A 24,426-nucleotide genomic window follows, 5' to 3' on the forward strand; every position below is an offset into this window, starting at 1 on the left:
GATGATGATAATCACAATGATGGTGATGATGATAGCTATTATTCACTGTTTGCATTTTCAAGGACATCCCCCCAAAATTGAGCAGTTAGTCTAATTCAATATCAAGTGCATTATCTAACTTGATTACAACTTTTATCAAAGAATAAACTGAGACATCCAACCCACTGCTCACATTTTTTTCCATTAAAATAATTTCATTTTAAATACGAACACAATATACTCTAAAAAAAGAAGCACAATCAGTTATACACCTATACAAACTTCCTTTTCTGTTAAATCTATTTTGTTTTCAAACTCTAGGCCTATCCCAACCCCACCTCGGATCAAAGATAGTTATTATGAGCTCTTGGGGAGCCTAATTCCCCACCAGGCCCCTAGTTTTTACATTTTTCTTTTTTTCACTCAACTAACACTTCAGCATTCTACAAGTCTGGAAATTCACAAATGTTTATCAGGCTATTTTAAAAACTTTTTTCCCCTTATGATTTTCAAACTTACATATTGCTTAATGCATAGGGGATCCCCAGGGTATGTAAAAACTATTTCCTTATTTTTGGATGGGCCCATTTTCCTGCCAAACCATAGTCACTTTTAAACACCTGAGTTTGTTGTTAGAGGGGATACTTATTATGGTTACAATAGTTATTGCAATCTATGATACAACACAGGGAAGACAGCAGAGGAAGGGGAGAGAAAGGGAAGCTGGAAAAAACATGAGAAGCACATTGAATGCAAACCAGTTTATAGATGAGCATGTCCATGTACAACTATATATGTCCATTAACATTGATTTTTAAAAGTAGATGGACAATGTAAAACTGGGTAGTTGAGCAGTAAATATAAAAATATTTTCAGATGCTTTTGAAGAAAATGCTGAAACCCAGCAACTGAAAAAGAATTGCATTCCAAGACGGGTTCACTGTCATGCACAATGCCCCTCTTATAACTAAACATCTGGATAAACATTTATCAGACTTGAATATGCATCCCCAGGGCACGTAAACAAGATGAAAACTGTGCAATCAGCCCACAGGGAAGCTTTACTCATTTTCGTAGGATCTTCTCATTGTCTCAAAAGGAAGATTTGCCCATGTACAGGTGTGCAAGATTAATCTCCACACATTGTTAACAGCTGGTCAGTATGAATGACAACTGCACTTCTTCAGGACTTCATATTGGAAAGCTAGAATCCAGACTTGGCTGAAGTGTGTGATAGTCCTTGTAAACAGAAGATGATTAGATTTTAAAGTTAAAAAGCATCCTTTCATAGCATAGTAATTATGGCGATTATCTTTTGTTCATGGCTCTCTTTTCACAAGATTAGGAATTTGAGGGACAGCCTTTACAGGGCAAATTTCCTTGGGTGAAGGGAACGCATATAGTATGTTTGTAATAATCTGTATGTTGAAGAAAAATTTAAGCAAACATTCTAGAATTATGTTTTGGGAGTGCTTGTTTTCTATGGTGTGTGTGTGTGTGTGTGTACACACACACACACATATACTATATATATACTATATACTATATATACTATATACTATATATATATATACTATATATATACACATATACTATATATATATATATATATATATATATATATATATATATCTCACACACATTGTGACCAACCCTTGGACCTTCTGGTGAAGTATGGGGAAAAAATATGAATATCAATAATAAGAACAGAGATGAATGAGGAATCATCACCTGTTTTTTAAAAACTACTTCTTCTCCAAATCTGCTTAGTAATTCTGCCAAACTAGTCAAAACTTGCTACAGGCAAATCTTCCCCTCTCCATCCTGCAGGTATTATTCAAGATGCATTCCTGAAGAGTGGAACAAAGAAACATTTTTCTGTTTCAGTCAGTTTCCCATTAATGTTCATTGCTGCCTGTCAACACCTATGTCAGAAGAAAGCCAAAATGATGTGCTATTTAGCATATCTTTTATTTATTTAGAAGTATTTCTAGCTTGCTTTTTATTGGAAAGGGATCCCAGGGTGGAGCACAAAAATAAGTAAAACCACATGAGTAATAGTCATAAAATAGGGCAGCTAAAACATCAAAATCATGACACTGTATTTGCCAGCACACCAGGAATAAGAGTCAAGACAACCAACTGTTGATAAATAGGTTATATTTATTAAATATAACAATTTGAGGATCTGCAAAACCAATTGACTAGTCAAATTCAACCAGTGTAACCAAATCAACCAAATTCCGGACAGGTGTTCGTTAATAGATGAGGGTAATTTCTACCCCATCACCTGGGCAAGTTAACAGCTGCACTCTGTGTGCATGCAACAAGGTTTCCTAAGATCCTCCATCCCCACTGTGTGGACTTTGGGTGTAAGAGCCCTACAGGACAAGCACCAGCTCAGCACTGGTGGTACTGGCAGGGGATAGGGACATTCCAGGAGCAAATAAAAATTGGGATGCCTTTCATAATTCTGGAACTGTCCCTGGAAAATCAGGACACTTGGAGGGTATGACGTTGCAACTTTCCTCTTCAAAGTGCATCAGACATCTCCCATTTCTTGCTGAGGCAGACCTGGACGGAGTTGAGTGTGACTAGGTGCTTCAAGGTGCCAGTACAGCTTGAAAGAGGATGAGAAAATTGTGACTATATCATTTCAATCAGGAAATGGAAGGTTGTCCCATATTCCCTTGTGTCATACATTGCAGGAAACTCTCATTTCTTAGCCGATGAAGCAGGCAGTGACACTCTTCTCCTTCTCTAGGCTAGTATGGCTGAAATAAATTACACTCTTCTACCTTTGGTAGAATTGGAAGGGAATTTCTTCGGATAGAAGTTGGGGCCAACAATGTGAATCTGCTGAGGAAGTGCAGAGTTCATTGTGATCTCACTTATATTCACCTTCGTCTGACCACACAGCCAAATACATCATTACTGGAGTGGGGGAAGGTAGTGAAACAATCAACATCAAGGCTCAGCCTTTAATTCTTTCTTCAAAGCCAAAAGCCAGGCATTCTACAAAAGTGCTTTGGACCAGGTGAAGAGTGCATTTCAATCACCCATGCTTTCACAGAGATAGGTTGCCAGCATAAATATTATCATTTAGCCTATAAAATTGATATGAGTATTGGTTACACACAGAGAAACACACACATATCCACATTTATACCAAGTTAATGGCCTGAGGAATGTACTAACTCAGGAGATTAAGTATTTCTTCTTTCATTCCAGCACAACAAATGATAACAGTTTAAGTTTCTTCTACTTTCTTAATCTTCACAAAAGCTAATTAAATATCTATCTAAATGAAGTCACTGAATGTAGTAAAATTCAAAACTGAATAGATTAAGGCTTTTTTTCATGACTTAAAGAAAAGCTTTTATTTCTACTTGAAAGATCTAGTGTCCCATAAATATTTACGTCATTGAGGGCTTTGCTGTTTGTGGCCAAGTTTTTTCTTAACATAGCCTTTTGTGGCTGAAAACACAGACATCAAAGCCACCAGGCAGATGACTTAATGGTTGTTCAGCAACAGACAGAAAAGACCATAAAACTGCAATGGGAGATTCTGAAGCTGATGTTAAGAAACCAAGAGCTCATTCCACACAAAACATCTTCCCAAAAGTTGTAAAGATAACCACTCCAGTAGGATTAATTCTGGCTTGAGCAAGATTACCTAGTGGATCCTCTTTGTGAAATAAAAATAAAAAATTCTAGGTTCTGGTAACTAAATGAGTTTCAGAACAATTAAGTTTAGTTGAAATCATTTCTGTCTTATGAAATCCCAAGAACCCAAGAGTTTAACATCAAAATAACATTTCTTGCCATCACATGCCTGTGATGGAGGAATAGGCTGTTCCACAGAGGAATACCTGCAAGACACCATAACAGTGCACAATGCACTGCAATGGGGATGCTGCAAAATGGAGTCCCAGTAAATTCTCAGCAGCTGTTTGCCTCATTAAGTGATAAAAGCTTTTTGATGTCAAGGATATAAGGCACTTCCAGCATGCCATTTCCCTCCTTTTATTTTTTTCTGAGAACCATTTTAAATGTTCACAAAAAGGCACAAGGTACAGCCTTCTGGGGATTGCAGCACTTTAAAATACAGGTGAGGAAATCATATGCTTCAGTGCTTTTCCAGGTAAGCTACCATGATGTTGAGAACAGTTCAGTCCTAGTTTCTTTTCGATGTACAGTGGTACCTTGGGTTATATATGCTTCATGTTACATAAGCTTCAGGTTACAGACTCCGCTAACCAGAAATATTACCTTGGGTTAAGAACTTTGCTTCAGGATGAGAACAGAAATCGTGCTCCTGCAGCGCAGCGGCAGCAGGAGGCCCCATTAGCTAAAGTGGTGCTTCAGGTTAAGAACAGTTTCAGGTTAAGAACAGACCTCCAGAACAAATTAAGTTCTTAACCCGAGGTACCACTGTACTCAGGAGACTTTTGACATCTGCATCCTGAAGTAGTACATTCCAATGTGATGGATCCTAAAGGTTTGCATTAGGGCTGAGTTAGGCAGATGCTGAAACTGGAATACTGCGGGGGTGGCGGGGTGTACTAGATAGACTGGATTACTTGTAATTGGTGACTTGTTTCTTAAATTCAGCGACAGTATATACAATTTTACCCCCAAGTTGTTGAGCTTTTTTAGGATTTCACCCCAGGACATATACTGCCACAGAGGCCGGATTAGAGCGACCAGCAGGCTGGATTATGCCCCCAAAACAGACTTCGGACATGTCATACTGCAACAACTTGAACCACTCAAATGAATTGAATTCATGTGAACTAGTGAACACATAAACTTTACAATGAAATTGAAAAATAATGTCCCAATAATGTGCAGTAAGTTATATTTGGTGCTTGCTGTGGACACAGTTTAATATCCACTAAGATATCCTGAGTAAACTGAATAGTTTTGAGATGTCAAAACCCCTACTCTAAGATTCAATTTTACTTGAATGGTTTTAACTGTCTGTGGCAGGAAGGAAATGTTATTGCTGAGTACCAAGAAAAAGGGATCCAGAAACTATGAAAAAAATTGTTTTTATTACCTAGTCATAGAGTTTTCACAAATATGTATGTGTTTCATTTCATCTTTAATGAATTTGAGTACAAACTGCAAGGTCTCATGCAGGAGGATGCTAACATGTTTCAAAACGGACAATTATTAAATACTCTTTTTTTTTTAACTTCATCCTGGGCTTCTTTGGGAAGAATGGCAGGATAGGAATTTAATAAATTTAATAATAATAATAATAATAATAATAATAATAATAATAATAATACTGCAAAGGTTGGGAACCTTTGGCCCTCCAGATGTTTCTGGACCACAACTCCTATCATCCTTGGCTACTGGCCATACTGGTTAGGGTTGATGGGAGGCAGAGACCAACAACATCTGGAAGGCCATAGATTAGAGCCTTGCTCTAATGCTTGCACAGGGAGAAGAATTGATAAACTGTTTTGCTCAAGGTCTTCTGGTCTTCTGCCAGAATACTCTGTGAGTATTCTGGTCTTCTGCCAGTACTCTGTGAGTACTCATTCATAGAGGTTTGCATAACAGAGCCACAGGTCTGCTGAATCTGTTCCCAGAGGTTCTTTGTTGAACCTTTTTTTATAGTCCAAGATCGTATATAAACAACCAAAACATGAAACAACCAAAAGATTTGATGACAATCAAACATGCTGGGAATGTGGGCTTGGCAGAGCACATCTTTGTTTGACACTCTGTCCTGCCATGTGATGCTCAAAATCTTCCTCACTCAGGGCATGTGGAAGGTGTTGAGGTGTCGCAGCTGACAGGTATCAGTTGCCCACGTCTCACTACCATAAAGTAGTGTGCTCAACATGCAAGCCTAGTAGACCTTCATCTTGGTATTGATCATTATCATCACATTCTCCCATACCCTTTTGGACAGAGAAACCATTACCATAGCTGCCTTGGCAATACGCTTTTCTAGCTGGTTATGCTGGAGCCCAGGTAGATAAAACTGTCTAGTACTTCAAGCATATTGTCACCAATGCTGATATGTGGCATGCTGACGATATCCTGGCCCAGGATGTTGACCTTTGTCAGGCTGGTGATGGGGCCAAACTCCATGTGGATAGCTAGATAGCTCAGTTGGTTACAGCATGGTGTAGGCTTGGGAAAAATAGTTGATTACCGGTAGATTCTGTATATCTTCCTCAAAGTGAGCTATCAAAGCTGCGTCAAGGTCCTTATCCATATCTGTCGGATGAGGACCTGCTGCACTTTTGTCTTGGCATGGAGATGTGCCAGGTTGAACAGACACCCTTCACTCCTTGAATAGATGTACACACCGTCTTCGGTCAAGCTGAAGGCATATGAGAGCAGCAAGGAGAAGAATATGCCAAGGAGAGTTGAGGTGAGGAAACAGCCCTGTTTTACACCGCTCTTTATGGGGAAGGCGTTTGAGGATGCGCCATCATACTGGACTGCACAGCACATGTTCTTCTGGAAGGACACGGTCATCTTGTGGAGCTTAGGTGGGCATCCTGTCCTGTTGAGAAGAGTGTAGAGTCCTTTTCAGCTATTGAGGTCAAAGGCTTTTGTCAGGTCCATGAGAAAATCATGTCGACTGTTGAACTCTGAGCTCTAAAGCAGCATTGTGACTCGCAATAGACCCTGTCAGCAAGTGACTGTAATCTGTGGAGAACTACACAGGAGAAGGCTTTCCCCACAGTATTCAGCAGGGAAATTCCACAGAAGTCAGGGCAGGAACCTTTGTTCTTGTAAAAGGGTCACAATGATGGAGTCGTGCATGTCTTGTGGCACAGATCCTGTTTCTCAACACTGCAAGAGAAGGCCATGAAGGTGCGTCATGAGGGATGAGTTGTGGCTGACTTCCATCACTTCTGTTGGGATTCTGTTCTCTCCTGGGGCTTTACCACACACCTGAGAGTAGATAGCGTTCTTCAGTTTATCAAGGGAGGGAGGGACATCAGCTGCTGCGCCAGTGACCATGTGACATACATGTGACAGAAAGCTCAGAAACATCAGAGTCTGGTAATGCAGTACATGTTCCTTTACAAGATAGTATGATGGCATTGGCCCTGGTTGAGTTCTGATCTCAGGGTGGATTCTGAGTGCATGCAGCTGATTATGCAAAAAATTCCCCTTCAAACAGTGCCAGATTACCAAATAGGCAGATTAGGTACCGGCCTATGCGCCTCACACCTTTTAGGGTCCCCGCAACAATGGAACAAACTAATTTTGATTTGATCGTGAAAGAAAATTACAATAAAGCTTTTTTAGTTCAATGTTATCCCACTAGAGTGCACACACAAGGGGCCCCCCAAGATTTCTAATCCAGCTGTGCCTTCAGACCTTCACCCTCAACACTGAGGTATATGTGTTGTTGGCAGGAACAGGGATATTGGAGTATGCTGGCCACACTGCCCTGCAACCCTCCTCCATGCAGTATAGTCTTAGAATGCATGAATAAGGCTATTATGTAGCTGGGGTATTTTCGGTTGCTAATAGAATTGTTTGCTTTATTTTCTTCTGTAATGAATGCCAAACAACTTTTAAAAAGAAAAAAAACATTGGCCAGGATATCTTGGCAAAGTTAATTCTCTGCCTTTGTGTTTTGAGCACAGCAGGAGATAGTAGGAATTAGGCAGAAAGTAATTGGCTTCTTCTTCAGCAGGTTAAAAACTGTGTTTTCTTTCCATTCACTGGGCTAGATCAACTGAGTACGTGTGATCAGAAGGAAAAGTACTGCCTGCGCAAGAAAATGCAGAGATGTGTATCTTCCTTCTCAGAGCAAATGATGCAAAAATAATATGTTCTTTTGGGACACAGCTATTAAGTAGCAAGATAGATATATGTTACTGCTGCCAACTCATGACATAACGTTTGTATGTATTGGCAAGCAGTATGTTTGTATATGCCTGATCTAGCAGGAACAGTTCAGAGTTCTTAGTGGGACAGAAGACACAGACAGGAACTGGAAGATATGCAAAAAGAGAAACCATTAGGGAGAATCTGGTTTGCATGAATTTGAAATTCCAGCTGTACATTCTACTTCAGGAACAGCTTTATTTGCTGATTGCTGCTTTCCATTTATTCTCATGCAGCTTGTTACATTTATGAACAATTTTACCTTAAGAACTATTCATAAGAAAGAAAGAAAGAAAGAAAGAAAGAAAGAAAGAAAGAAAGAAAGAAAGCTCTCTTGGAAAAAGGATCTTTAATTTCTCAACATTTATCCAAAGAAATAACGAGGTTTTTTGGAGGGGGGAGGTAGGCTATATGCCTTCTAACTCCTGGATCCTCCCTACCTCAAACTCGCTGGTAGTTTGAAAGAAAAGGGCCAGGGTTGAAAGTTGAGCTAGAAGCTAGAAGAAAAGTGACAGGCTGGGAAGCCAAAAAATCAGAGTGCTGTTTTAAGTCTGTTTGAATCCAAGGGTGCAACTATGGGGGAAGCAAGGCGCTCTTGAGGTGTTAATTGGGAAGTGCAGATACAGTATAGATGCAGAAACAGATTCAGATACCAGCAGTCAATTCACTTCCAATATGCGCTATGTAATGGGGATGGGGTGTTCATTCTCATTCTCATTGCATGCTCGTGGTGCTGTGCAACTGTATCTGAACTGAAGCCAGCATGTTGAAAAGCTATTCTAAAACCAGATGACCTATTTCAAGACAAGAGAAGGTTACACACATAACCTACCTGCATAATTATGAAGTAAGGACTCTCTGTTTGTAACATCACAATCAATTTAATTCATTTTGTGGCTGTCTCTAGCTTCATTAGATGATAAAAGCAGATCTTCAAGCTTGAATCCCACTGGTGTTTGTGAACATAAGATCCAGCTGCTATGCAAAATGGAACAATAAATTAAACATAATTATGCACAGTGGGCACAACCTTATCTAGGCAGCTTGTAAATGACAGGGAGGTGTCTGCCAAACATGCTTGTTTTCCACAAAGGTGACTCTGAGGCATCAAAATACGGTAGTCGCCTCACCACGCAGCTTAAAGTCTTTCAAATCTGAAGCTTCTACATTAGGTAAAGGTAAAGGTACCCCTGCCCATACAGGCCAGTCTTGCCAGACTCTAGGGTAGTGCGCTCATCTCACTCTACAGGCCGGGAGTCAGCGCTGTCCGAAGACACTTCCGGGTCACGTGGCCAGCGTGACAAGTTGCATCTGGCGAGCCAGCACAGCACATGGAACGCCGTTTACCTTCCCACTGGTAAGCGGTCCCTATTTATCTACTTGCACCCGGGGGTGCTTTCGAACTGCTAGGTTGGCAGGTGCTGGGACCGAACGACGGGAGCGCATCCCGCCGCGGGGATTCGAACCGCCGACCATGCAGTCGGCAAGTCCTAGGTGCTGAGGTTTTACCCACAGCGCCACCCGCGTCCCCTCCAGCTTCTACATTACCAGTTCATATTTCTTTGTTTTAATTATTATTTAATCATTTGCTGTATTTATATGATAGGAAAACAAAACATCACACAGAAGAACATTTGGGGAGTGTGGTAGACAATCATCATCATAAAACACATCGAGAAAGTTTTAATTTACTATATGTAGCCTCATCTGTATACTCAGTCATTTTATATGAAACTTTACAGACTTCTAGAATTCCTGTGTATATAACAATATACAGATTTGAATTAAAATGTTGTTTTATCACACATGTTGTTAAGGTTGGAGCAATAAATGTTGCACTAAAAGAATCCTCCTGTGGATGAATAAAAGGAATAAATTTAGACTTCCCTTTTATATCCTCCAAGAGTTCTGAGCACGACTCATTTGCAACGCAATGAAAAAACAATAATTGACCTCTAGATTAGTATTTAAATAATAAATAGGTTAGTGAATTAATGCACTAACCTTTTACCTTGAAGACATAGTTTAAATCAATGTAATTACTAGGTACTAAAATTACAAGTGCAAAGGGGTGAGAGTGGTCATGCTCAGAGGTTCACACATCATATAATTATAGGAAAGTACTGTTATTTATTTAGCAGTTAATATAGAAAAAGGAGAACAGGCACTGCAGCTGTCCATATCCTGATGATATGTTTGTTTCAATATTGAAAATACTCTTATAGAAACAAAACCTCTATTAGTTTATGCCACTTGAAACATATCTTTAAAGTCTTGCTTTTGTAACATTAACAATTGTTCTATGTATATGTAGTGCATAATAATAACAACATGAGTATAGTAGCTTCCCTTCTCCTGGTGAGAACTAACCCCAGCCTCAGAACTTATAGGTTTCCAGTCACTGCCACTGATACCACAGAGAAATTAAGGTTGTAGCATGCAAGCAGATTTCTGTGACCTTGTGGGATATGGCAGAAGAACATTGGATTTTCAGTGGTTCTTTTTGTGACATCCTGAGAAGAGCAGTTGTAGGAGAAACGTTTAGCTGAGACATAGAGCTCCCAACTTGTGGTTTCTTCTTAGATGCATTGCCAAAAAAAGTTTATTTTGTACATACTTTGTTTATCTTGTCCCCATGTTTGTACCGAGCCTGAAGGCTAGGTCAGATACGCAAAACAACACCTTCACATAATGGACCCTGATTCTTCCTGGCAATATATTTGTGTGGAGGCTGCTATATATGAATACAGCTGCTTTCTGGGAGTAATTCCATGTTCATAATGGCTACAGAATGCACTGTCATAGCCAGCAAGAAGTTGCAACTGTATTCATAACAACATAGGAAATGTGCTCTACCATTTCTGATAGAGTGCCTCCATGGGCTACCCTGGTCACACATTACATTCTCCGCATGGATGGCATCTCATAGGGAGCATTTTTTGTGTGCCTCGTCTGCCCTTTCGTGCTTGTCAGCCTGTTAGTATAATTTATACATAATGAGATTCCAGTAGGACATCAGTCTGGGCTTCTAAAGAAGAGATTAATTCCTGGCTTTGGCTGTAGCTGTTGACTTGGGTCACCTAGCTGAGAATGCTAATTGGCAATTAACTTAGTTTAGGTCCCAGCCAAGAAGTGATAAAAAGGCATTAGTAATCTCAGTGGATAAACAGGAAGCATGTGTGAATAAGCAGAAGACCCGGAAGCCAGATTTAGAGAAGGGACAGCTGGCTCTCAAAATAACTGAGTTTTCAGAACTTGGTTATTAAAGCAGAACAAGTGGACAAACAACAAGTGAGATTTTATTGTGACAATAAACCAGTCTCTTTGGTTTAAAATACTTGGTTTAAAATAACCAGAACTGGATTGAGACCTACATACATTTTCACTGTGAGTTTATATCTGTTAGTTATTGGGAAACACTTCACAATGGAAGTCTGTAGAGAAGGTTGCTTTCCAAGGGCTCCAGTGCCAGCTTCCATCATTCATTCATTCATTAGCATGGCTAACAAATCAAACCCAGGATAAGGCAGATGAAAAGATGAGGCTATACAGATTGGGGTTGTCATGCAGAATGTTAAGCCTCCACTCTAGTGGTGTCCCTCTCTACTTTCTGATATATACTATAATGGTTACCATTTAGCGATATGGTGCTGCACTTGGGAGATGCTGACAAAAAGGCTAATACTTACCCTGCACGTATGTTACTGTGTGGCCTGGTCCTTATTGACAGGGTACCTAGAGGAGAGGGGGAGTTGCAATATGTCTCTTACATAGATATTCCACAAGAATCCTTGAAATACACAATTCATCCCTGCCCATATGATGAAAGATGTTTTGCTCTTAAATAATATGAAACAATACTGAGAACCTGCACTAGTTTTACAAAAACATGTGCTTCCAAGTCTTTATGCATGCATTATCTATTTGCAAAGAGGAAATGCTGAAACAAGGTGTTTAAGCGTATGTATAATTCATGTACCTACAGATACATTCACATTTGAATACTTTATTGATTTAATAGCACACTGCCTGATCTTGAATCTATTTCCATCAAATGCGGTTGTCCTTCTGACTTAAGGGATCATTGGGTCAGGGCAAATCATTAGCTACTTTTGGAAATCCAGAAAATGGGTGTCTCCTATCAGACTGTTAGTGGAATTAAAACAGCCATTCAGAACGAGTGCATTAGTAGTTTATGCCTATAAGATACCATGGGAATCTTTCTTTAGTACTGCCTGTACTGTATCTGTATCCTGGTTCCTGCATCAGTCATATTTAGGAAATAAGCCCTCTCCCTCCAACCCTGTTGCGTGTAATGGGGGATAAGGGCCATTTTTGTAATTGTTGCTGATCGTATTGTTACACACCTCCCCAATCTCTACAAATGGTGCGAGATTCCAGAGGTTGCAGGTACACTTACACTGGTCTGTGCTCCCTTTGGGGACAATAAGCACTGCGGAGTCTGTGGTGTCTTTATAATATATGTTTTATTTAAACATATATGCAATCAGCAACTATACGGAGAAAGTGCAGAGTATCCACATCTCAAGAGGGTCCTGTTCCTCCCCAAACATCGTGTCTGACCCTCTTTGCAGCATAAAACAGATTGCCCACCTTGTGCTCTGGCCCCCTGCTCCAGCTTGCAAAAGGGACATTTTTTCCTGTTCGCTTACCTCATTGCCCACTGTAAACCTGGAAACTTTCCCCTATGGTATTGTCATTTGCTAGTTCTTGCCCCTCTGTGTCCTGCAGAGTCTTTTGCCTCGTTGATGGCTTTCTCTTTTTTCCTCCAAAAAATTTATTGATTTGCACAAAATTATAAACACACAAATAAACAAACAAACAAACAAACATGAATCGTAACCTTATTAAAACTAAACTTATTAACATTGTTAAGTGACTTCCTCGTATCCCGCTGGTTGAATTTCAATGTATATCATTTTAATGGTTTTCCAAATTAGTATTCTTATAAAATTAACTTAATCACTTAACATTTTTCTTTCTTTGCAATTCATCATTAAACATATAAATTCATCACATTACATATTTAAATCCTAAGCCTAACTGGTAATTGCAAGCTTTTTCCAATTAGCTTAACTTAACATATTTAAGTAAATAATCATAAAATTTCGTCCATTCTTCCTGCTACTCCTCCTCCTTCTGGTCACGGACTCTTCCAGTCAGGTCGGCTAGCTCTGAAAAATCAATCATCTTCATCTGCCATTCTTCCACTGTTGGTACTTCTTGATTTCCACTTCTTAGCTAATAAGATTTGAACAGCAGTTGTGGCATACAAAAATAATTTAACATCTTTCTTTGTTGATGGCTTTCATTGATAGGTTAATGACTGGCCATCACCTTCATTAGCATAAGCTGAACCCAGGGATTTCTGTGTTTGGTACAGTTTAATCAAACCTTGATTAATTCTAACTTTTAGTAAATCCAGGAATTACCGTATTTTTCGGACTATAGGACGCACTTTTCCCCCTCCAAAAATGAAGGGGAAATGTGTGTGCGTCCTATGGAGCGAATGCAGACTCCTTGGCTTCAGCGATAGCAATGCGAAGCCTCCGAAGCCTGCGCTCCGGAGGCTTCGCGTTGCTTCCGCTGAAGCCAGGAGAGTCTGCTCTTTGAGGCTGGCGGTGGGGGAAAGCAGCGCTTCCCCCATCGCCAGCCCCAGAGGATGGGGGGCAGCGGGAAGGCGCGCGACGCCCTCCCGCTACTCTCCAACCCTCCTTTGGGCTTTTGGGGGAGATGGGGGAATTCCCCCACCTCCTGCAAAAGCCTGCAAAAGCCTCGTGCTCTTTAAAGGGGCTCCGCGGCTTCTGCTGGCTTTTCTACGAGGGGGGGAATTCCCCCACCTCCTAGAAAAGCCTGCAGGAGCCGCACACCCTTTAAAGAGCGCGCCGCTCTTGGGGGCTTTTCCCCGAGGAGGGAGAAGGGACTGACTGGCCGTTTCAGTCCCTTCTCCCTCCTGGTCGAAAAGCCCGCAGGAGTCGCGCGGGGCTCCTGTGGGCTTTTGCGGGAGGTGGGGGAATTCCGCCACCTCCCGCAAAAGCAGGGAGAAGGTCTTGGAGTAGCGGACAGGCTGCGTGCAGCCTGTCCCCTGCTCCCAGAGCTGCGGGGGGGAAATCATATTTTTTTCCTTGATTTCCCCCCCTGAAAACTAGGTGCGTCCTATGGGCCGGTGCATCCTATAGTCCGAAAAATACGGTATGTGGAGGATTATTTGGCACACAGGAGTTTATGGGAGCCTTGACGCCCACCCCCAAAAAAACTTATAACAGTATCCTTTGTACAGTGAGCAACAGAATGATCATTCACACTGTACTGCTAGCCCAAGGAAACATAGTATCCCTCCCTGACTGACTTTGTGTGCTTCTGTGAAGATACTAAGAGGAAGGGCATAGAGGTGTGAAGCCCCAATATCCAATTCAAGTTAGAGGCACCTTTCCCTTTAATGCAACGCTACTAATGAAACCTGGGGATTTCTTAACTAGTGTTAAGATGCTCTGAACCATGAAAGTGTTAACATCTTTACACAGAATGTGGATTTATCACCTGTAGAAATACTATCCTCTTTGGAAATGATAATCGGCATGCCACACTTGAAAAGAAATATTATGTAAGTCTTTTGGCAGCACATAAGTGGAAAGCAATTCAAAACAATATAATCTTTAATCTGTTGCCAAATGACACTGTGCTCTTCTTAAGAGACTAACAGGTGTTAGTGGTTTCTCTTGTGAGAACCAAGACATCACCTTACTAATGATGCAAAATGTTTTGCCTGGTTCATGTAAAGTGACTGGAATTGGATTACATCTTTAATAAGAAACTGGGAATGTTTTCAGAGGTGCCCAACTTATTGGATATAAAAGTGCATTTCTGGAGCAAAACAAATTTTTTTTTTTAAGCCTAATGTCTCAAATCATTCATTTTGGAGATAAAGGTAATATTATGAATTTCCTTCTTGTACAGCAATTTACCAGAAGCAGTAACATCTGTTTAAGAGAATACAGGAAATGGGTTGGGTTACTGAACTTGAGTGGAGATCACTTGCCAGCAGTGATTCTAAATTATAATTAAATTTCCTTTCTGTATCTCTAGCTGCACACAAACAATCCCAGAGATGATGCCATGATCCCTGTATCCAACAGTGATCTGGACACAGAGTCAGAGGTTGCAGGAGCTCCAGATGGGGAACTGGGTCTGGGTCAGGGCTCAGAGCTGACTGCGGTACATAGAGAAACCATTACACCTGAGCTGGTTGGACAAAAACTCACAGAGGAACCTCCCAAACCATCAGGGCATATAGTGTCAGATCCTGGATCCTCAAAGACACCTTCTGCTGAGCTTGAAGAACGAGACTTCACATCACCAGTTTGGCAGTGCCAGGAGCACACCAGGAAGGTGTGCCTGTCTTCAGGCCAGAGGATTGACTCTTTAAGGCTCTTAAGTTCTGTAAGGAGGTAGAACATGGAGGAGGCAGTCTGCAGACAGAGGCATAAAAGACCTCAGTCTGAGTACAAAATTAGTTGGAGTAAATTGTTCACTTGGAGCTAGCTATTGTCCAGCAACCTTCTACCATCCTCACATCTTTTTCCATAGGTTTTGGCATTGGATCAGAACAAAACACATATGGTAGATAGCATGGGCATAGCCAGGATTTATGCTGGAGGAGCTCCAATGCCCAGGTAACAGGCAGGGTAGGGATCCCTGGCTCACACCCCATCAAAATCATGTGCCCAGGACTATGGTCCCCCCCCCAGCCCTCCCCACACTACACTCCTTTGGTTTCTTAAAGACTAAGGGTTATATTCCATGCTGTTCCTACTGAACAGAACTAATTTCCATTCTACGCCACCTCCCCACACATCCTCAAAATCTTCTGGAAGGGAGGTTAGGGTACCCTTCAGAGCGGATTCTTGGGGTGTGTAGGGGGCTTTAGGGACAACGAGGGGGAAAGTGAAATCCTGTCATCTGAGCAGAAGTCTGCTTGCACCATATTGGATTACAGCATAAAAAATTTCTTTATGACGGTTTTCATTAAAGCCCATTTTGTGAAACCTTGGTTGACATATATAAGGTACAACTATGGTTGAATGGCAATGCAATACAAAGCATACCATAGGTGATAATTCAATTATAGCTTAAATGTACATTACGCGGGCACAGTGACCATTTGCAGTAGCAGGAATCTTGATATTGGTGGATTTCCTGGAAAAGGCAGTAGATGCAGGATGTGAGTGTTTGGTGCTAAGTAAGCCCTGCACAATTCCACTGTGATTGAAAGTAGTAAAAATGGTTCATCAGTATAACAAATTCTGGTCTCCACCCACCATTATGCTTAGTGAGTAAGGTACATCCCCCAAACTACACAGTTCCTGATTAAATCTTGTTTGGCAAGTAGATAGAAATACTAGTGGCAATTTCCACTTGCATAAACATCTTATGTTGTGAACCGCCATGAGATCTACTGATGAAGGATGATGATAAACAACCTGATACCTTCTTATTCTATTCCCTGCTATGTGACTTTTCTTGTACACCTTATCTCTACATTTTCTTTTAGTGTTACGATCACATTTAAAATGAATATGATTCTTTTATATAGCTCCATCATGTTTTCTGTTGATCATTCTCACTTTCAGCAGAACTATATTTTCTTTAGTCTTCTCATCTGTGTGTTGTGATGTGAGGCCTAGTACAAGGCAAGCCTAAGGGCAGGCATAGGCAAACTCGGCCCTCCATATGTTTTGGGACTACAACTCCTATCATCCCTAGCTAACCGTGGTCAGGGACGATGGGAGTTGTAGTCCCAAAATATCTGGAGGGCCGAGTTTGCCTATGCCTGCCTAAGGGGACCAGCTCTGATGTTGCTTTACTAGCCATCAAACTCAGACTGAGTTTGCTACTACATAATAGTAGCAGCTGCATCCCCACTGAAAGGTTCCTTTTCTGTCAAAGAGGCCTAGCCTGCTCTATTGCTCTTCTGCTCTAGTTGAGTGAGGGGGGGATTCTCTGTGTGAGTCCTCTGAGTCCAGGGACAGCAACGCCATGTCCTCAGGCCAGAGAGGAGCTTGCACAACAGGCTCATCTGGTGGAAGTGCTTCTAGGATTCTCCCTGTAAACCATTTCCCATCTGCTTCAGAGTGCTTGGCCTCATCCCCAGAAGAAGGGGAATCCAACTCCAGGATCCAGACTCAAATCTTTTACAAATGCTCAACATGTAAAAGTATGGAATTCATTAGTTTTATGTGGGTGTAATACTGGTCGAAAAGCTTGAGTATTCATAACTGTGTAAAGGTGCATAAAGTTAAGGTTTTTCTATCAGCTCTTCAACTCATAGCATAGATAAAACACAATGATTAGTGCAATGTGGAGTCAGTAAAATACCATATGCCCAAACAATTCTCATGGTCTTGCATTTGTGGATTTGAGTTGATGAAAATAACTAGAACATTGACATTAATTCTTTAATACAGTGTACTGTATATGTTTTTAAATTGATATAATCATGTTTGTTCAGCAGCAGTTATAAACAGGCAAGTCACAACTAATACTGTTCCTAGATTTATTATATTAGAACCTCATGTTTGTCCCCCAGCAGCTGAAATGTTATTACTACCAACCTAGGGGAGTGGGGGAATGATTTCAAAAATATGCTGAGTTCTCAACATTCATTATGTTATTTATCGGGGGGGTGGGTCCCCCACCAATGGTAAATGGCTTTGGGGGGAGGGAAAATGGCACATCTCTCAACTAGCTTTATTGTCTTTTCATATTTTATTTCCATTAATAATGCTTATCAGTGGAACTGAGATCCTAAGGATGCTGACTTTGAGTATTAGGGGGTTTGCAATAAAATAAATTTACAAAGTAACTGTGAGGATCAGGATGAATGCCATTAAAACTAATGCAGGTCAGATTCTGCTCATAACCTTTTACACTGTAAAATGTAACTTGCACTTAAGTTATATAGAAAATGGGTTGGAGAAAAGAATAAGTCCACTGTAAGCAACAAATTCTGTATTTTTCATGTAAATTATTAGCTTTCTATGGTCTGTCTTATCTTTTAATTACTTTTGATTGTTCATTTAGAAAGAATTACCATATGCAGCCATTGTCATTCAGTTGTTTGTACTCATTTCTTTGGGATAAAGAAGCTTATTTCAGACTCTGTACAGTAACTTTTCCAACGTGTAGTTATTGTAGCAATGTGCACAAGAATCAGCAAAGTGGAAAATACAAAAACACTATTGGTTTTGAAGAAAGTATGCTATGGAGCAGCAAGTGTGTGTGGATCATAAAAAGAAATGTTCCCTTTAACATTCTCTTTTCCCTATCCTACACACACACGTGTGCAGTTCTGCCATACACCAAGTTGGACCACTGGTCCATCTATCTCAGCATTGACCACACTTACTGGCAAAGACTCCCAACAATATCGGACAGGGGTCTTTCCCATCCATACCTGGAGATTCCAGGGATTGAACCTGAGACCTTTGGCATGTAAAGCATGTGGTTTGCCACTAAAGTATGGCCATTTCTTCCTCCCCTACTCCAAGAAAGCATAAGGGAAGCTGATAAGAAACCATCCTGCAAGCCTTTCTATCACTGTCCTTCATAGTGGCTGTTGATGTATGCTGCCTTCTTCATAGTTGTGAAACAAGCAGGAACACACTTAGATCCATTCATTCCATCTTCCAGAGGGCATTGTGTGAATCAGCTCACAGCGTAGATTTCAAATGCTGCTGTTCTCATTTAATAATGCAGCTGCGTGGAGATCAAGGCAAATGTCTTTGAACACAAAACTTCAAAGCACAGAAAGAACTGCTTCATTTGAATAAATTCCAAGACCTTAAACTTAGGTATGGCCCCAATATTTTCAATAAGACTATTAAGACCAAGTAAGGACTGTGTGTACAAAAATGTTCAGGTGGCAAACTGGAGGGCTAGTTGCATATATGGATCTATTCACCTCTTAATGGGGCTCATGGATCACGTCAATAAAAGAACATGCCTCCAAGCAAGTAGGTGACTGACATTAATTAGTTGGAGTTAGTTCCAAGTCGTTGTAAATGCCCCAGATTATTTCACTGTTGTCTCTGGTTTTTATCACATGCAAGAAAGCCTGTAACTTTCTTTGTTAAATAAAATATATATATATATTAAGGTGGAAAGCCTTAATCACATTTTTTCAGCCCATTGTATGGCTTACTTTCCAGGATCTTGAATTCGTTTCTGTGTTGTGTTGATTAGCTCCTTTTTCAATCAGTGATTATTCAGGTTGAATGAAATGCAGTAACTCCTTTTTGTGGTTGTTGTTGTTTAAAACCTTCCAGCCTTAAGCCTCCAGCAGACTCTCTTACAGGCTATGCAAGGAAAAGGTTTGGCTGGTTAGAGCTGGGAGAAAGAAGACTCCAGTAATGCCTGGATAATAGATTAGGCAGATTAGGGAATGCTTGTTCCTTGAATGGAAAGGGGCACCTGGAATCCCCCCTGCTTACTCTGCTTTCTTAACAGTTCCAGGTAATTGGAAAATTTTAGTATTCACTCATTGCTCAATTTAAACGAATGCAGCTTAGCTATGAGTATCACGATGTTGACTGGAGCATATAAGGATCAGTCTGTGTAGTTTACCTTGTTAAAGGAAGTAAACCGAAATTCCCTTAGCCTGCAATAAAATAAAAACAGGATTACAGAGCCAGACTAAGAAACACAATACTAAAATTAGAAATAATCGTGGCTTTTTAAATTTTTACATATGGCAATGGCTTCAGTTTTGAAACATAATATTCTCATTAGTGAAATTACAGGAGATTATTTTGTATAATTATGTAGTTCTTGTAAGCTGTGGGGAGAAGATAATTGCAAAATAAAAATACTGCTTACACAGAAAAGTAAACTCCCATGCTTATATAGAATTTAATCTGCTTTCTAGAGATTGCCCTCTAGTGGGCACATGGGAGATACTATCACAGCAATCACTTTCCTATTTGCAACCATTGAAGAAAACATCATATAATACATGATGCTTTCACCATCCAAACATCTGGTTACAGTCAGTAGCACATGTACATGTTTTTGGGCATCTGTCTGGTCATTCGCCTTCCCATCTTCCACACAAAATAGGAAGTAAGGAAAGCATTCCTCTTCAAAACAGTAGAACAATTGTTCAAACTATTTAATAATTCTCACTTTGCATTATTTTATAATGAAAAATGGGTACCAAAATTTATACACAAAGAGAAGATTTTTAACAACTTCAATACCAAAACATTGTTACAACTGTGGTGTTAAGATCACTTGAAAATAAAATTCTTCTGAATCAAGTTTGGCATAGACTTTTGAATACAACTAGAGTTCTGAAGCCAAATATTATTTCAAAGAATTATGCACACCTGCCACCTCTGCAGTTACCAGCTATGCACTTGTCTGCTCTCTGCCCTCCCCCCCCCCCCCGTTTCCCCTCTCTCCTTAAACATACCCTTTTTTCATCTCATTTCCCTGGATCATTAAATCCTTGTTAAGCGTCCTTTCCTAAAGTCACTGATTCTAGTAAGGGACCTTGTCCTAGGAATGTCCAGACAAAATGTCCCTAGGGTCCAGACAGTTCAGCCAGGATGGCAAAGACCAACTGACTGCCTAGCCCAGGGCTGTCCAACTTTTCATACCAAGTGGGCCACAATAGTACTTTGACAGAGAACCTGTGAGCCACACACTACCTTGTTGCATGGTGGGAAGGGAGTGAGGGCAAAATCTGACGCTTCCCCCAGCCCTTGCACTGCCTTCCCAAAGCTGGATAAGCAAGGCTTTGGCATGGATGCACAGGGCTTTGGAAGGGTCATAAAGCCCTCCCTCCTTCTTCCTAAAGCTGGGAAAGCACTAGTAAGGCCAGGCTTCCTCAACTTCGGCCCTCCTGATGTTTTTTGGCCTACAACTCCCATGATCCCTAGCTAGCAGGACCAGTGGTCAGGGATGATGGGAACTGTAGTCTCAAAACATCTGCACGGCCGAGGTTGAGGAAGCCTGAACTAGGCTTTGGGAATGAGGCTGGAGGACTCTAGGATCCTTTCAAAGCCCCACTTAACCGGCTTGCAGAAAGCAGTACGAGGGCTGCAAGCGGGGCATCAAATGTTGCCGAAGGCCCCCACAAAGACATTGAGGGCTGCATGCAGCTATCGGGCTATGTGTTGGACTGCCCTGGCCTAACCTTTCTGTGACAGCCAAAGAACTAAGCCAGTCATTGCTAGAGGTTTCATTATTAGCTCAAAACCTCATAGCATATAATTTAGATACTGTCCCATTTTTTAATGGCTATTTGAAGGAAGATAATACACATAGCTGGAACTCTGATGATTGTTTCCAAAGCGATGAAAAATAATTTTGCTATAATCCTCCTCACACAGAAAATTGTATGTAGTATTTCTAAGGACTCTTAAGGAAAATTCATAGCATCATATCGTTAAGACTTCTTCATAATTTCAAATTAATATAATGCACTGCTGTGTTGGCTTATTATTAATGAAAATGATAGACCAGCAGCCCAAGATTTATTTTTTAATCAGCATGAAAAATCCAACCACCTTTCACAGAGAGACTTCATGATCTGTCAGCTCCCTTTTCCATTGTAGTTTTGCTTCCCAGCCATCTGTTTTGTCTGCCTTCATGCCCTTCAACAGCACAGTGCCCCGTGTGCTGGAGCTCCTCAGACTTCTGTCTTTCCAGATCAAGATCCTGATTTCCAGGCAACTCTATTCATATTCTGTTCATACTCCCTAGACTGCATTTCTTAACCCACAGATGGAGAACTTGTGGCCATCCAAATGATGTTGGACTACAATGCTCATAGGCCATACTGGCTGGGGCTGATGGGACTTGGAAGTACAAAAACATCTGGAAAGCCAGAGATTCCCAAGTCCTTTATTCACCTTGCTTCTTTACTCCTAGACTCTCTGCCTTTCCAGTGTCTCTGCTGGGCTGAGATGACATCAGAGCTCACATTGTAACAAACATTTATGCCTATGACCATCCTCATTGGGTGGGGGGGATTCTTTGCAGAGCTGTTGTCATGGGAAGAAGGATTGTCTCCATGTTGGTGACACAACCAGAATGGTGCTCCTTCACAATTTCATGGATATTCAAATACATATCCTGCTTGACAATAATGCAATGCAGAGGAAATACACCCCCATTCTGTTGCTCTTTGAAATATGCATCTGTGTTGAATCTTTCCTTCCTTATATATATTGACATTCTCTCCAAGGACCAGACAATGAAGTGATCATGCTCTAGTTTTTCTGTACTGCCACATCAAGGATATTCATAAAATTGATGACAAATGCTCATATCATAAAAAATGTATCATGACCACCAAGAAAACAAATAAACTTGACACAGAGATTACACTTGCCAACTATCTTAAGAAAGACTAAGTAAATAGAAGACAATAGAAGACAGGCCAGATATTAAGGAGATTAATCACTTATTTCATCAGGGAATATATGCTATCGTACATAAAATGATTAATGATAGCATCATTAAGCTTAATCAAATAAAATCATTTCCATTTTGGATTGAAGCCAAAGATGCATAATATCAGAAAGAGAAGGCTTATTTCTCATTGAATTTCAACTGGTACATAAATGGAATAAGAAGACAGACAGGGAGAAACACATATACACATGTCCACATGCAAGCCAACATTTGTGATTATGTAAATATTCTGCATCCGTGGGGTCCCTCAAATTATTTTTAAAACAAGTTAACCTATAAGACTGTGGTATATAGAAAGGCTTGTAAATATCTTATTGCTGCCTCATGTAATCTTCACATGCTACGTGTAGCCCTGGTGAGCTCTATAAGCATACAGATCTTTCTTCTTATGTAATCCCAAATGTGAAACTACAGCTTCCATATATGGGTTTACTTCACTGGATCATAGCCTATCTTGAGTTGATGGGCAGATAGACATGTCTCCGAAGAGCAATTTCTACTTTTAAGCATGGATCACTGCTGCAGTTAACTGCAGTTCTTATCATTCAATTTACACGCAGTAGTACCCACTTTCACATGCACCTGATACATGCATTTGGTAATGAGAAAGGGAGTCTAATTTAGAAGAGCTCTTTTCTCTTTTTGGAGTCTCACCTGGCAAACAGAGAAGTGTTGTTCTGTGTGGAATGGCGTTTGCTGCTCACCATCAGTTTCCCCCTACTCACGTGCTCAAGAGTTAGGATCAGAGAAAGCTGTCTTTGTTTCTGAAAGAAGAATAAAAAGCATTCTTTATACCAATATAAAGTAAAAAAAAAAAAAGTTGGAAAAACGCTTGCTGACAACATTTATTTGGGGGCCACAGGCACTTTCAGAATATCCGAATGCAGCCTTCTGAGACAGCTGTTGATACTCTGGCCTCAAATGTGTGAGCTTGTTAAGGAATGGCTGCTTGCGGCATAACTTATTGTAAGGATTTATTTGGTGTTATATTTCCTCAGTGAGCTCATTCAGAATGCACAGTCCAGGATGAAGAAAAGTCTCATTCCAAAGGAAGTGAAAGAATATATATTGTTTGAGGTTTAAGTGAGCATTTCACCTACCAGTACAACCATATACATTATATATACACATCTTCCGTTGGTTCACCTGCAAGGCCAAGTGAAGAAAGCTATATTCAGAATATTCCTAAATTGATGGTATTTTAACTACATTAAAAAGGAGGAGAAAGGAACCAGTAATGCACAGTTCAGCTTGAGGAATAGAGAATGAAGGCTGAAAAAAGCTTCATGTGACATTAGACTTGGAGGCAAAGAGGGAGGGAAGAAATGAGTTGTTTTTAGTGGCATCCGTCTGTTCAGGAGACAATAGAGGAGCCCACCCCCAAAGTCAAACCTTTGGCGAGTTATAGCTCCTGCTGTAGCTGTAGAGACTGATATGGGAGAGACATGTTTTGTTGCAGCTGGGTCAGATCCAGTTGTGCTGCTGCAGACGCTCTTTGGCGTTTCTTCCTTCTGCACTCCTCCCAGGAAGAAAATGAGTAGCTAATTATTTTTCAAACATGCTATGGAGATGTACAACTGTCATTCTTGAAATAATAATAAAACCAGCATCCTATAAAGGTGCATTGTTTATGCTCAGGGAACCCTAGAGTGCTGCCTAGTGGTAAAATGGGCAGAGTGGCATAGTCACTCTCCCATATTATTACTTTTCTTGGTTATACAGCGCTGTGTGTGTGTGTTCTTGCAGATCACTTACTATAACATTTGCAAATATCTGGCTATCACAGATCAATCCAAGCTACAATTGTCCCCCAAGCACAAAGCAAGAATAAGTGCATGCAGAGCAGAACCCAAGCAGCTGAACTCAAGCACAGGACAGACTGTACATCATGTATTGACAACTATGCTGCAACGTATCATAAGACAGTAAGCACTTGGAAGCTGTTCCACAAAACATTTATGCACTGTATCGATTGGCAATATTGAAGCCAACAGTCTCTAGCCCGGAAAATAATCAGATAATCCATGGCAGAGAATTCTAAACATAAGTAGAAAATATAACTCAAGAAAGTAA

The 24,426-nt window shown here is 40.6% G+C and overlaps 1 protein-coding gene and 1 long non-coding RNA gene across 3 annotated transcripts in view; one reads left to right on the forward strand and one right to left on the reverse strand.

Moving 5' to 3' along the window:
• The window catches only part of ROBO1 (roundabout guidance receptor 1), a 610,482-nt gene that overhangs the window by 277,813 nt on the left and 308,243 nt on the right, over positions 1-24,426 (forward strand). The window lies entirely within an intron of this gene.
• On the reverse strand, positions 18,199-23,069 carry LOC308476300. Its single transcript, XR_013985839.1, has 3 exons — positions 23,008-23,069; positions 19,498-19,531; positions 18,199-18,630 (listed from the first exon to the last, which is right to left on the reverse strand). It is a non-coding gene; the product is annotated as an uncharacterized lncRNA (long non-coding RNA).

This window comes from Podarcis pityusensis (genome assembly GCF_964106645.2).
Source record: "Podarcis pityusensis genome assembly, chromosome: 4".
Lineage (NCBI taxonomy): Eukaryota > Metazoa > Chordata > Lepidosauria > Squamata > Lacertidae > Podarcis > Podarcis pityusensis.